This window comes from Narcine bancroftii, chromosome 10, assembly GCF_036971445.1.
Source record: "Narcine bancroftii isolate sNarBan1 chromosome 10, sNarBan1.hap1, whole genome shotgun sequence".
NCBI lineage: Eukaryota > Metazoa > Chordata > Chondrichthyes > Torpediniformes > Narcinidae > Narcine > Narcine bancroftii.
The window spans coordinates 105,136,731-105,152,953 of NC_091478.1; the positions used below are offsets into that span (position 1 = coordinate 105,136,731).

The 16,223-nt window shown below is 41.0% G+C and overlaps 1 long non-coding RNA gene across 1 annotated transcript; it reads right to left on the minus strand.

Annotated features, from left to right (window-relative positions):
- Nucleotides 1-7,181: 7,181 nt before the first annotated feature.
- LOC138744042 (uncharacterized) lies at nucleotides 7,182-15,249 on the minus strand. Its single transcript, XR_011345227.1, has 2 exons — nucleotides 15,162-15,249; nucleotides 7,182-7,801 (listed from the first exon to the last, which is right to left on the minus strand). It is a non-coding gene; the product is annotated as an uncharacterized lncRNA (long non-coding RNA).
- Nucleotides 15,250-16,223: the final 974 nt, after the last annotated feature.

The window sequence follows — 16,223 nt, forward strand, 5'->3', positions numbered from 1 at the left end:
TGTACTTGTGCAATCAGAGACATGACTTTACCCTCTGACCATGAGCCTGTGCCAACCAAATTCACCAATTAACTGACAACCCCTGTACATTTGAAAAGTGGGAGGAAACCGGAATACCCGGAGGAAAACCCATTCAGGCAGTAGCGGATTCGAACCCGGGCCACAGACACTATATTAGCGTTGTGCTAAAAGCTAGACTAACCGTGCCCAACTTCCTGCCCAGTAGCACTGTGAGTTGACCAGAGGCAATTCAAAACGTGGCTCACCACAAGCTTCTCAAGAGCAGCTGAAGACGGAAAATAAATGCTGGCTACGTTTGTGATTGCCAGATCCTGCAAAGCAAATAAATTTTAAACAAAAGGCTATTTCCATCTAAGTATGTAGTGTAAGCACAGATATTCTTCAGGTTGAGTTAAACAAGGGAAAAGGTAACTCTCAATTACATTCATTCTTCCTAAACTAAGCATAATTTCAGCCCTAAAGTTATGCTGCCAAATTAGTTCCAATTTATATACCATATGTTATTTATACACCATGTATAATGCCATTAACTCATACCTCCTAAAATTTGTGTTGAGAGTTTTCTTTTGTTATTTCATGGCGCCTTAACCGAGACAGATTTTCATCTCATCTCTTGTAGCTCAGGTTCAAGACATGAAGTCATTGTATTGTAGCCTACTGTGCCACAGGTTTCCTACAATATATTAAGTAGGAATGTATAATTGCCTAAGCCAAAATAAGTACTTGATTGCTTTCCAGAAAAAAAAATAGCCTAAATGGGCACAAAAGAATTTCTGACAGCCTGGCCATGCATTCACTTTAAATACAATGTATGTATGTACATACTCTATAGTGCAAATTCCCTTTTTAGATCTGATGAGGGAAAATGATCTCATGTCCACCATTCTGGTGCAACTGGTATAATAAGAAATGTTGTCAGAGATACCTCAAGTTAAATAGGGTGTTGAATAAATGGGAATTCAAATTTAGGGTATTGCAATTAAAATAGAGATGCGACAATTAATTCCAAAGAATTGGAGTGGCATGTTTAGTGTTCCTCTGGATGAAGAACTCATCCCTCAAGTATGGAAGTTCTAATTCTGCAGGAGCATCAGTTTTGTAATGGAACAGACTCGAGTTCATTTCTGGGTGTAGCCTGGAGTTTATGCCTGATTGCCTCTATGTGTCAGAAGGAGACTTTGTTCATTTTGGAAGGCTAGTTAAGAGATCAAATTATTTGACATTAGTTGATAGCAGCAATTCTCAACCTTTTATGGGCTATGGCTCCCTTAGGGCTCTGCTCAAGGTTTAGGGGCCTCTTTCCCTCTGAAGCAGTCAAATTTAGTTGGTTTCTTCTGTACTTCTCTCCTACCAACAACATAAAAAATATTTTATGATTTTAGTCCGTGGTTCCCATTAAATGTGCTGTGGCCCCCTACAGTGCTCATTGGGAATGAGTGGTCTTTGGAGTAGCAATTAGTACAAAATATTTTGGGAAATGTGCCTTTAAACTATTATTTCCTCTCACTTCATCCATACCTTCACTCAGGACCAATTTAATGTCCTCCATCCTGCTTGATACAGTGTGCTAAAGCTCTCTACAGATTTATGTACACTCGACAATTGCAGGTTGATATGCTGTTACAAATGCAGAATCTGGCAACAGTGGCATCACTAGGGTTGGTGTCACCCAGTGCGGTAACTCATAGTGTTACCCCCTCCCCCACTCCCCGCATGGACCTCCTCCCATACCAGACCATGCAGAATCCTTAGTAATTTTTGTATTAATGTTACTTGTAAATTGTAATTCCCAAACAAAAGCCATTGACAGAAGCAGTGACTATAAAAACACCAGCAGCGACAAAAACAACAGTGCTTGCTTGCTGTGCGTGCAGATGAAACCACGTGATTCTAAGCGTCATTGTCATTGGGTCATGATGACAGCTCTGACCAGAGAACATTAGAAGGTTCAAAAAGTAAATGAGCATCAAGTTTTAGCTTTGTAGGTGTATTGATAAATGTAAGCTGGGCTTACGAAAAATGTTTTTGTTGTTATAACTAACTACAGGGATATTTTTATAAAAAATAATAAATTTCTTTTGAAACACTACACAAAAGTCTTATAGACAATTATTTTGTTGTCATCCCCCATGATGGTGTCACCTGGTGCAATCTGCACTCCAGACCTCCCTTGTGACACCATTGTCTGACAACAACCATGAAAACTTTCAGCCAAGAGATATTGGTAGATGGAGAAGAAGATCTAACTTGTGAACAGAGATTCTTCAGAAGAAAAACAAATAAAGTGAAGTGTTCATGATTTATTTATCATTTCGAACTCCATTGCTTTTTCTGTACTAACTGCCAGCTATTTTCCAAAACCAGGCTTGATTTAACCCAATGTCTTTCCTTCAGAAGAAATTATAGCCCTATAACTGTAATTTTATGAATGGATTATATTTGCCAATTTTCATGCACATCAAAGAGAGTCTAGGATCTTGTGATGGAGTTGAACCATTCAGTTGACCTTCACCAGTTTGTTGGGAGTCACTTTTTCTCTTGTACATATGCTTGAAGTGTTGAGTGTTAACTGTTTTGGAAAAGGCCTTACACTCAAATCCCTTTCCTCTACACCCTTTTGGCCACTGTAAATATAGTGCAAATTAACTGCATAACAAATCGTGGGCCTAGGAAGATAAAGAATGATTAGGTTTAGGACAGATATGAGGCAGGGATGAATGGAAGAATACAATCAGAGATTATTTTACTCAGCCTTTGGCTCACTCCTCCTGACACCACTTTGGTTCTTGAGAGATCAAGTCCACTGGAACTTATAGAAACATCTAAAATTAAGAAAGGCATAGGTAAGATAGAGGTGGGTAAGTTGCTGCCATTGGTAGGGGAGACTAGAACTAGGACCCATAGCTTCAAGATTCAAGGGAGTAGATTTAGGACAGAGATGAGGAGGAACTGCTTTTCCCAGAGGGTGGGGAATCTGTGGAATTCACTACCCATTGAAGCAGTGGAGGTGACCTCCGTGATTATATTTAAGACAAGTTGGGTAGATTTTACATAGTAAGGGAATTATGGATATGGGGTAGGTGGAGATGAGCCCATCATCCAATCATCTGTAATCAGGTTCTCCCCTTCTTATGTTCTTATCTTCCCGCTCCCAGCTGCATTCACCTACCTCCCGAAAGCCTGTGCTTCTCACGGTTGTCTTCACCCCCACCCAACATCTTCTTATACAGGTGTTTGTCTAATCTTTGGCATCCTGAGGAAGAGACAGGTCTAAGACGTTTATTGCCTTCCATGGGTGTTGCATGACCTGCTGAGTCCCCCCAGCACTTGTGTGTATTGTTTCTGTATTCTCCGTCACATGCCGACCTACTTCTTGGTTAAACTCTTGTAATCAACCCATTTGATTGTGAATAAACAGAAGGTTAACTACAAAGGAACAGAAAATGTGAAATTTATGCACACAAAAAGAAATGGTTAAAGATGCTTTTGCCCTCCAGAGAATATTTTAAGGAGAAAAGTTAGCCTTTGAGATGCAAAGAGCTTCTTGGAACCTTGCCCACCAGTGATGCTGACCTCCTAATATTTGGTTCCAAGTACAATTGGTGACCAATATTTTTGCCTCAGTTTAACACCAGCAACCTATGGCAAATTTCTGCCCCAACTAAAATGATACTCAGTATCACTTACCAGAGCTTTGTTCAGCAATCTAGTAGTGCATTCTAACATGAAAAGGGGACTTCTCAAAGAAAAGGACACTGCATGTGATTCTTGGCTGGTGATTAAAAATGTCACAAGGGTCAGAAGAGAGAGTCGAATGAAGAACTCCATTCAGTTCACTTTCAACTCGCCCATCCAGAAATAATTTCACACTGATCCCTCACAACAGCATTGATCTGTTTCTTAGATGATTCCAAGGTTTTGCCTTCAGTTTTCCACCATTGCCTGTATGAATCACTCTTTGTGTGAGGAGCGATTTATTGCTGTCATTTCAAAATAGATCATTTGCTGGCTTGAACATGTTCCTTCTTGTCCTCTCCCCAACACTTTATGATATTGGTTTCAGAATTAACCTTTTCATCCATATTTTCCCTGTTATAATTAGTTCACTTTAAAAGGCAAAACATCTATTTTCCCCGTCTTTTTCATTATAGCTCTGATAATGAAGGGACCAAAGAGATTTTACCAGCTCTAGAAGAGGAGAGTAAAATTATGTACCTGCTGCATCATATGGAATAACCTTGCTTCCTCTACAATGTCTCCTTTGATTCACCATCCCAGGACTGATGACATTATTTAAAACAGAGCTAAAAATAACCACAATAAAATCTCAATTTGAATGTAAAACTGCTCAGCAATCTATGTATTTTGTTAAGTATTATTCTGTGATGCGTTGTAAGGCCAGAGTTAAGCCTACTGACTGTCTCAGTTCACTTTATGTTTATTCCTTATCATAACACCATTTTGTTAAATTAAGTGCTAGAAATTCCTTGAAGAATTCCGTGAAATGGTGATAAGACAGTACATTAATTCAGGTTACCAGGCTTGGCATGCTCTACTCTTTAGGGAAAGGCAAGGTAGCACAAGGAGATGTCCAATCATTAGGCTGCTGTTTGGGCAGAAGGCAGATAGAGAACGGGGAGTGCCAGAACCAGGAGATATGAAGGAAAGGGGATGGTTGATACTCCGCTCAGCTGCAGAAACATATATGGGGATGAGATTGAATGGGAGAAAGGTATCATGAATCTACAGATTCAAGGGAGCTGGGGATCAGATGGGAAACTGGGGCTGCTCAAAAGGAGAGGCTCCACTGATTTTCTCATCGATTTTCACGGTAACAGGCCCTTCCAATTCATGAGCCCATGCCATGCAAATACATGCAATTAACCTATAACCCCTGTATGTTTTGAAGGGTGGAATGAAACTGGAGCACCCAGAGGAAACCCAAAAAGACAAGGGGAGTACGTACAAACTCCTTACAGACAGCATCGGATTTGAATGTGGGTCACTGGCACTGTAATAGTGTTGCGTTATCCACTACTAACTGTTCCAGAAAATAGCATTTCATGATTAAGACTTACATTTTCCTGGGAATATCCTATGAAGGAAGTCCTGGAACAAAGGGCTCCTGGTTCCCCTGCAAACTCTAATACCCCTTTTACATAGAGGTCCCACTAAATTGGCGTGTGAATGACCCGACCTGTGTTTAAACCCAGGTCAGGACAGATCAGGTGACCTTTTACATAGCAACATGGCATCCCAAGTCAAAAGGAAGCAGGTCCTGCAGCATTACAGCAGCGCTCTGTGTGATGTATAATGTCTGTGCTTGGCAGTGACAGCTTTCAGTACACACTATGGCGGGTGATTTTTGAGGTGTGTAGGTTAGCCATTCACATTTATGGCACACTTCAAACACAAGCAAATTTGCTGCACATCATTTTCAACTTGATGTGTACACTATCGGATTCACATGAACAACATTTGCATGCAATCAGAAAAATATTTGAGGAGAAATTGAGGAGAAGCGGGGAGCTGTTTGATGCAGAAAGGCACGTTGTCCTGAGAAGCCATAGACAGAGACATTTGGCTGTTTTGAGTCTTTTTACATTGCGATCTGATAGAAGAGTGTGGAGGAGAAAGAGAGATACTACATGGACCCATGTACTGGTCTAATGTCCTTCAACAATCAATGTGCTTGACTGTGTGTTTTTTTTGTCCAAACTTCACAGATGTGTATGTAGGTTGGCCTGGTCACAGGCATGATGCTCAAATTTTAACCAACTCGCTCATCTACAGGAAGGCCAAGGATCAGGGTGTGTACCTCTTCCCATGTGAACCAAGTCTAAATGGCCCATTGTACAGTGATGTATGTGTAACTCAAGCAATCAATCGTGGATGTGGACAGGGTGGTGAAGAAGGTATTTAGTACATTGGCTTTCATAAATCAGAATATTGAGTACAGGAGTTGGGATGTAATGTTGAAATTGCATAAGGCATTGGTGAGGCCAAATTTGGAATATTGTGTGCAGTTTTGGTCGCCAAATTACAGAAAGGATATAAACCATATAGAAAGTGTGCAGAGGAGGTTTACGAGAATGTTGCCAAGGTTTCAGGGTTTGAGTTATAGGGAACGGTCAAGCAGGCTGGGACTTTATTCTCTGGAGCATAGAAGGTAGAGGGGTGATTTGATAGAAGTGTTCAAATTTATAAGGGGGACGGATAGAGTCAATGTGGACAGGCTTTTTCCACTGAGAGTGAGGGAGATTCAAACAAGAGGGCATGAATTGAGAGTAAAAGGGAAAAAGTTTAAGGGGAACATAGGGGAAATTTCTTCACGCAGAGGGTGGTGGGGTTATGGAATGAACTTCCAGCAGTGGTGGTAGAAGCCAGATCAATGTTAATATTCAAGGAAAGGTTGGATAGGTATATGGACGGGAGAGGTGTGGAGGGTTAAGCGCCAAATATGGGTCAGTGGGACTAGATGGGAGTTAATGTTTGCCACGGACTAGTAGGGCCAAACTGACCTGTTTCTGTGCTGTAAATGGTTATATGAGCACATGCAATCATATAGGATTCAATCAGAGTGAAATGTATATGTTTATAAACTGAAGGAATGGCAGACTGAAGGTCAGGTTAAATCCTTGTACAGTGTATTGTGCAATGGCCTCTAGAAGGCATTGGTGAATTGACTGTGCTGTCAAAGGTTGCATAAGGTACTTATACAGGTACTTTTCTGCCCACAGAAATACAAAACCATTAACGGAGCGGAAATCCTCATGCATCTAATCAGAGACCCCGCTTACCCCCTCAGGAATTGGCTAGTGAAGGGGTTCACTAACAAACATCAATGGCAGTGAAGCTTCAACTCCCATTTGAGCTTGGCAGGACTGGTGGTTGAAAATGCTTTCAAAGGTTGCTGGAGTTGCCTGGCCAAACAACTTGATTTTAGTACCACTTTTGTGTCAGACATTATTATTGTTGCCTGTTGTGTCCTACTCAATATATATGAAATTAACAAGGAACACTTCATGCTCGAGTGGAACACTGAGCTACCCGATCGCCCAGAGCCTGATCAAGTTGCTTATCAGGGTCAACCAACATGGAGTTACCAGGCGATCCATGAAGAGATTATGTCCATTTTGTAAACAAATCATGCAAACACATTTTGAGAAATGTTTATTGCAAATGTAAGAAAACAGTAGTGCAAATGAAATAATGAAATAACAATTGACAATTAAAACTGCGAATAACTATGTACAAACGTGAACCTGAACAAAATGCTAATAGAAAAGTTTTAATGTACAACTCAGTGATGAGAACTGTTAAATCATCCCAACATATGGAGGAAGGAGGAGGAAGACGACGGATTAAATGATTCCTACCCCTTGTACCCCTCCCCTTTGCGGTGGAGGCTGTAGCATGACTTGCTTTCATGAATAATACTGCTGCGCGATTGCAGGAGCTCGGTGATGTACTGCACGACTTTGGTGCAGAGGAGCAGGACAGGGAGAGGGAGCAAGGTGCAGGAGGTGCCATGTGTCGAAGAATGGAGGTCTGTGCATCTCCTGTCTGTTATGCCATAGCCAAAGGCATCCATGTGCTGTCCATCCGCCTCCCGTGCCTCCTTCTCACCCTTTTCATCACCTCGTGGTCCACCAGCCTATCCTGATGAAGACAATCCCTCTCTTCTTCGTCACGTCCATTTCCTGTAGCATCTCCTCTATTTCCCTCGTGACCAGGTTCGTTTTCACCAGTTTCTGGTTTTTCTTCCATGGCAGAAATCCTGTGAACAATGAAATACAAGGGAAATTAGCACAATGAGTCTTAATGGGCAAGCTCTCACAGACATGAGAAAAATGTCCCACACAAACAAAACTGTTTTTACCTGAATGATTGAGAGGGATGATTCAGCCTTTGTGATCTGTTTCCAAGCCCTTAATGTCCCAGTCAGCGGTTCTGCTGCAGGAGACCAGAGATGCACCTGGAACTGTCTCAAGAGGGGCTGCATCCTCCATAGTGTGGAGCGGCCTGACCCCCAAATCGCATAGCACTGGTCCAAATAGGGCCATCCCACCACCCTCTACCACTCCTAGAATTGAGAACATTCATCAGGGTCTTCAATGTAGTAATTATTTGCGCCTTGTCCCTTGTAAAGCCATGCTCCTTCAACTGTTGGGCCAGCCTCTCATATAATGGCCCATCCTTCACAGTTCCAGTTAGACTTTTATCTATTTTATCTTCCCCTCTGCGGGAAAGATCTCCCCAGTTAGCCGTAGTTCAATTTCTAAATGTATACTGCCGTCACAATCTCCTTGCTGCAGTTTCATGTTTGAATCTACCACTGGAAGGTCACATGCATTGAACGTCATCAATGTGTCACCGTCCTGGACCCAGGAAGACAAGTAAGCATTTTATACAGAAGCTGATGCGTTTCACATCGGCTCTGATGCTATCTACCTTGCCGAGCAATTACCGGGATGAAAATTACCACCCCCTCATCCTGCATTCACACAGGTAAGTGAAGTGGTTAAAAGGCGGTTAATTACCATTTTTGAAGAGCAGCGTAAAAAGGCCCTTTAAGTGTAACATTGTAAGAGAAGTGAAGGACCACATGCATCCCAGAGATCCTGTCAGGACATAAAGTTGACTGATGACAGTCAAATATTTCAACAGGGTAATGATCAGTTGAACATCCATGAAATAGCAAATTACTTCCCCTTAATTTTCTCCACTGTGTTCCCTGACCTAATTCATCTATTTTGCAAGGAATGTTTTAATATTGTTTTGAATTTGATTACTTTAAACATGGTTGCATTCATATTTTACAATGTGGGGTTCAATTTCAAACTTTCTGCACTAGGTAAGATAGCCACAAGACTTTTTTCACTAACACAGTAAAACGTAAAACACAAATTCTGAAGGTACAACATTAAAGCTCATAGATTCCAATTAGTAAAGATGAACATGTTTTTAAAATGCTGATAGGTGTGTGCAATGTGGAAATAACCAAATTAATTCCCAAAACTACAATCACAGAATAAGAGAAAAATTAGTGGAAAGTCCTTTGTAAATTAACAAGCCAACAGCATGGTTTTATTTTGCAGAGGAGGGTAGACAAAGGAAATGGAATCCATATATTTTAATGAAAATAATTTGCTGAGACCTAGTTGAAGATTGCATGAATTAGTGCAGACATATGGTAAAATATTTTATTGCAAATTAATAGTGTGCAGGGACCAAAGAGATTTTACCTGCACAATGAAATTAGTCTGGGGTGAATGTTACAGATTGTTATCTTGCAATTTTGAGACTAATTTACTGAGACAGGAGAGATTTTACAGACCTTCATCTCCTTTGAATTTTTACCTGTGGCTATGTCTCCCCTTAGGATTTCTGTGTAATCAAATGATTCTTTCTGAGCTATACAAAAGTTCACACAGCTGTTCAGGTCACAGAATACATCCGGCTTTTTAGATGAAACACAACTTGCAGATAGACTCACAGAATTCTCTTTGGGAATGCATTTCATGATAGGGCAAACTGGTGCATGCTATGTATGGTCTCACGACAAATCCGCTTCTCATCAATACTCTTGCTTGAGGGGTTTTCATTTGGTATTCCATTTAAATGGTAGGTTATCTCATTTTAAGCAGTGATCACATAACTCAAGCCCAAATGCCAAATGAAAATCCCTTTAGCAGTTTAGACTCCAAGATAATGTTGCTGTTCAATAGACTGGAGAGGATTTTCAAAGAGGCAGTCTGGGAGTTCTTGACTAACTTCGACAATTGAGTTCCTTATGACATTTCTTCAAATGTATATTTTGGTAGTTGCGAACAATAGTTGTTGCTTCAGGCCTGTACTTCTTTAAAGATTGTGCCATCTGGCTAACTCCTATTGGAGCAGCCACAATTTTGATAGGAATTTTCAAAGAGGCATTTGAATCCCTTTTGACACATTGGCATTTGTCTGCACAAAGTGCGAATGGACTTTGATGCACAAGATATCCATGATGAACACATTCCCCATCGTACTCCATATATTTTACAATCCCACGATTTAAACCTCAGTTTGACCCAATTTCATTTTGCTCTGATAAAAATGTGAAACTTTGCAAATCTGATGGAAATTAGTAATCAAGCCAAATCTATCCAACGCCTGAAATAGAAAAGATGAGATGAGGAAATGAAGTCTCTTTACAGAGGAAAACTCCAAATTATTAACCTGACTTTTCTCTTTTTGAGTGTCAAAGGACGCCACAATATTTTGCATTTATCTCCTTCTTTATAGGGTTCAGGGTCTCTTTTTATCTAGCCGTTTTTCTTTATTCTCTAATGCACCTTAGTGCCAAAGGAACTTTTACATTTGCCTGACTTTATGCTGGCTCTTTCCACGCTGTACTTTCAAGAATAAATGATTTTACATCAAGAAAATGAACACTAAAAAATTCCTTTCTCCACGTTTCATGAACTAAAAATCAGAAGTATGTCTTAGAGAGAGGTGGGAAGCACAAAGTTCCTTTAAGGGAGACCTCTCCTGGACTCCAAATGCCTCCTCATTAGTCCAGAAGGCACAGTAACACCTACACTTCCTAAGGAGCTGGAGGAGGGTAAGGCTACCAGCCACCATCCTACCAATGTTTTACAGGAACACAATCCGGCTGCACCATGATATGGTAGCTACAAAGCATCAAATCACAGGCCAGTACAGAAGGTGATGAAAACTGCTGAGAAGATCACTGGGGTCTCACTTCCCTCTGTTGATGATATCTCCAGGGAGCAGTGGTTAAAGAGGGCTCAGAGAATCCTGAGAACCATCCAGCCTGCAGTATCATTAAGACCCTCCCTTCAAAGAAGAGATACTGGAGCATAAAAACCAGGACGGCCAGGCTGGGACGCAGCTTCTTTCTGCCGGAGGTGAGCTTGTTGAACAATTTTGGATTGCTAAAAATAAAATATTGTTTGTGTTTACGGTAGGTCGGTATGCACTATGGACAAGATGTTCCGTCGGAATGTATACCATAAATACATGTGTAATAGTCGAATTTTATGGAGCAATTTTTAGGGTGAAATTTAGGGTGCCAAGTATTACATGTATACTACTTTTGACCACAGTAAGTACCTGCATTGTTCGGGGTGTTGGGAGCTCTGATGGGCAGGCAGCTTGGGCTTAGGCAAGAGTCCATGGTGGGGCTTTGGGAGCTCTGTGGGAGGGCTGCCGGGGTCTAAGTGAGAGACCTTAGTCAGGGCATCGGGAGCTCAGATGGGCAGGCAGCCAGGGCTAAGGAGAGAGTCCACAGTTGAGGAGTCAGAAGTTCTGATAGACAGGTAACCAGGGCCTAGTTGAGAGTCCATGACCAAGGCGTCGGAGGCACGGATGAGCAGGTCACTGGGACTGGATGGTGTCCATATTCAGGGCTTCAGGAGCTCAGGTGGGCAGAAAGTCAGGGCCTAGGCAAGAATCCATAGCCGAGGCACTGGCAGCTCAGGTGGGCGAGGGGCTGGGGCCTAGCGAGATTCTCCAATCTTACATCGTCATTGAAGGTAAAGATATATTCCAGATGTTTCAGGCTTGAGTCCTTGAGGTGTCATTGCATCTGCAGACTTCCATGCTTCACTCTCTTTGTGACAATGGAGGAAGAGACATATCCATGGAGGAGGAGAGGTGGCCATTGAGGTGGAGAGGTGGCAATGGAGGAGGAGAGGTGGCAATGGAGGAGGAGAGGTGACCATGGAGGAGGAGAGGTGGCCATGGAGGCAGAGAGGTGGCCATGGAGGCGGAGAGGTGGCCATGGAGGCAGAGAGGTGGCCATGGAGGCAGAGAGGTGGCAATGGAGGTGGAGAGATGGCAATGGAGGAGGAGAGGTGACCATGGAGGAGAAGAGGTGTCCACGGAAGAGAAGAGGTGGCCATGGAGGCATAGAGGTGACCATGGAGGAGGAGAGGTGGTCATGGAGGAGGAGATTTGGCCATAGAGGAGGAGAGGTGACAATTCAGCCACAGTGTTGACGTGACCATCGACAGATTAACGTGCGATACCTCCCTTGATGAATATGTCTTTATAAATTCACAAGAGAAGTGTTAAGTAGTTGCCTGCGCTGCCAATTAGACAGTAATTAAACAAAGAAAAGATTAAGTGCCTGGCTTTATATTGTTTGTGTTATATAAAGGAGTTAAATGAAAATGTTTGGATTTATGGGGCATTTATTGCCTCATCCAGACATCTCAAAGTTCTCTCCATAGTGAATCACTTAAGAGTGCAGAGCCCACTTTGAGTATGTCCAGCTCCTCTGCAAATAAAAAGTTGGCAGTCCTTGCTCCCTTTCTTTTAGTTCCAATATTTTTTTAAATCCCTGAAGACAATAAGCTAAAGTCATGATAATAGGTATGCCCTAATGACAGAATCGATGTACAATTCTTTTAAAATCAATGGAACTGAACACGACTTTGAGCAAAAAAAAAGCAGATACTGAGGACCAAAACAAAGGCAGAAGATGATGGACGATCAGCAGATCAGGTCAAGGACACTTCATCTGAACTGAATCAGCTTTTCTGGTTTTGCACAGAATTTGGGAGAAATTGTAACACAGGCCAGAAATACAACATTTTCTTTGTGCTTCAGAAGGAGCTAAATAATAACATAGGAAGGATGGGACAATAAAGAGTGATGAGGGATTCATGAGAATGTTACAGTGGAGGAGACTGGTAGCAATGAGAAAAGACTGATGGTGTTTTCCCTGGAATAGGGGAGGCAAAGGGAAGATTTATATGTCTACTGAGCTCTGAATAACCTGGACAGGATGACAAAAAACGGCTCCATTCTCTTTGAAGTGAGGTCAATAAAAGTTGATATTATTTTAAACTATTTAATGGAAGGGTCAGTAGTGGGTTGAGGGGGGAATAAAATAAAGAGATAGTCGGGATCAAGTCTGAATGGATGCTGTCCCTAGGTGAACACTTGCAGAACCCTAATCAACACACAAAGCACTGGAGGATCTTACCAGACTAGGGCAGCAACATGCCCGGTTCTTGCTATTGATTCAATTCTTCTTGTTTACCTCAGATCTTTGGCCACAAGGTTACAAACCAAGGGCTATATCTGTTTTTTGATGGCACAAATGCAATGGGCTGAATGGCCTACTTCTATGCTTTACTGCCATCCCAGAGTCCACCATGCCCTTTTATTCTTGTGTTGCCTATTGGCCATGGAATGACTTCGATATAATGGTGGACACAACATACTTTTTTTCTCACGGTATATTTAACCTGATCATTTGGACTGAATCATGAAAAATTGACTAGGACATTAGGGCATACCTATTATCATGACTTTAGCTTATTGTCTTCAGGGATTTAAAAAAATATTGGAACTAAAAGAAAGGGAGCAAGGACTGCCAACTTTTTATTTGCAGAGGAGCTGGACATACTCAAAGTGGGCTCTGCACTCTTAAGTGATTCACTATGGAGAGAACTTTGAGATGTCTGGATGAGGCAATAAATGCCCCATAAATCCAAACATTTTCATTTAACTCCTTTATATAACACAAACAATATAAAGCCAGGCACTTAATCTTTTCTTTGTTTAATAACTGAAAATGTTTCTCATCTGTTTCTTATTCCTCTGGTACAGTCCTTGGTCCTCACTTATTTAGACCATTTCGGTTGCCTCTGGGACATTTCCTACCACTATGAAATATCAACAAATTACTCCATTGTGGATGTGCAATGAAACAGGAGCCAGGGCATCATCCTTGTTTAAATAACAAAGTTAAATTCACAGTGGGGTGCGAGAGACTTATTAAGCACAGAGTATTACAATGAAAGGAATACAAAACATCTAACACACATTCCTGTTAATGAAATGAGGAGCAATACCATTTTTTTTTACACAACTGAGACTGCAAGGTTTCACTTCAGCCAGTTCTGTGATATCCAAGCTCCTGTGGTTTGGTAAATGAATCAGAAAATCCCATTAATTTAATCTCATTAATTGGGCACTTCTGGAATGGACCTGTAGGGAGGGGCAAATTTAAAGTTGAAAATAAATAATCCACTTTCCTCTCAAACACACACATATGGCAGAAGGATCAATTTAGGAGCAAGTTAAGTGAAGGGATTTGCCAAACTTTCCACAGTAGTTCATGCATTCACTTTTTTGAAACTCTTGCATTAATAAATGTAACCTATATGGGTATGAAGGAGATTTAACTTCTATTTGAAATAGCCTGATTTATGAAGGAGAGAAGTCCCTGAAAGGAACAGCACGTAATGCTTATCTTGGCAGGTGCACTGTCTTTGACTGTATAAAAGAAACTGCTATCAGCTTGGCACTGTATAATGTTTCATTCCTTGACTCCAGCATGTGGGAAGACATTAATCCCCAGTGAGGAAGTATGTGCCACTGTGGAATGCTAGCTGAACAAAAGTCAGTGAAAAATAGCACCTATGTGTTTTTCATCAATGACTTTCAATGAGATTCTGCCTTGTAACACTTCTTCATGGGTCCCCTCTTGTCCTTTCTTAATTTTTATCAGATGCTAATAATGTGAAATATTGGGAAGACTGAGCCCAAAGAGACAGATTCTTGTCAATGGTCATTTCCAATAACCAGAGTACATTGCATCTGATTATATGAGGGACTCCAACAGTTAATGGAACTGGGTTTTGAAAGGGGAGTACAATCCGTTACTGTTTCTGTAAAAGTGCTTTAGGCACAGGGAAACAAGGACAGATATCCATTGTCTTTTGTCCTTCCCATATGTTCCCATTCCTGAAGACATTGATATCAACTTCTCCGGTTTCTGTTAGCCACCTCTCCCCTAATCTTTCCTCGAACACTTCCCTCTTCTCCTTTCCCCCAGCTCTGCATTCACAGAGCCAAACACCTCTCCCCACCCCCCACCTTCCCCTTTCAACTCCCAGCTTTACTCCTATCTATATTCCATTCATACCTTTAGTTCCTTGGTCTGTGTTCCTCCCCACCTTTTCTTCCCTTCTCCCCAGCCTTATAATTCAGACATCTCCCTGCTTTTTACTCCTACCTTGAAGAAGGGCTCAGGCCCGAAATGTCAGTTATATATTGTGGTAACTTCTGCTTTGAAAAAGGACTACTTGACAACTTCAAGCTTCAAAGAATGACTTTACCTGGAATAGCAAGACCATATATATCTTCCTCTGCAACACACAGCATGGCCTCCAAGTTATACAAAAGGCACACAGTCAGTAAAAAAGACAGACAGGAAGTAAAACCCCTCCCAGCCTCATTTTCAAACGAGCTCACATTACAACAAACATCTTTACCTCCTCTGGACACTGTGAGTCCAGCTGGGTTTCACCACCATTTCTGTGTTTTTACTACAATTACAGTGTCTGCAGTGTCATCCCTGAATTTGTTCATCCAGCAGGATATTTGTCCTTTTTCCTCCTCTACGCTGCCTGATAAATGTCATATCTGTTATATTTTAATTTCTGATAAGAAGACATCAACCCAACGTATTAATTCTTGTTTCTCTGCCAGACATGCTGAGTATTTTCTTGACATTTTATTTATTTGAAATAAGCAGACTCTTTCTGATTTAGTTCCCTTTCAAACAATGTAAATATCTTTAAACTTTTTCATCAAAATTTACTGGGCAAAAGTTATCCAAGCAGAGTGCAAGAAATCAAATAAATTCCCTTCTTGAACAGTATTAACACTAAACCTGCTACTGAAAGTATAAAGCTGTGTTTTCATATCTCTGACTAGATTTCAGATCATTGCAGTAAAGAAATTTGTCCTCGATAGAAAACAATCTGCTTTTTTATGATTATCTTAAATGAAAACACCAGAAGAGAAATATAGAGGATAAGGGATTACATTTCAGAGCTTAGAGCCTAGGAAGTTGTTGGCAGTTTTGCCATTGATGTCATAATTATGGCTGACTGCTTCCAATACAATATTTAACTTGCATAATACATAAAAACATACCTGACAACTGGAAAATGAGCACTACAGAAAATGTCTTTTCTTTATTCATGTTACAACATGATTTAAAAACTATTGTTTCTTGAAAAAAAATGTGAATAAAATACATCTTTAATTTAACTTCAAAAACTTATAATAGATATATCTTTATATTCAGCAGGGTCCTCCAAAATCCTCAACTCCAGTTTCACTCTCTATCTCATAAACTGGCAGCAGAGGATCTGCTGGAATCACCTTCTAGT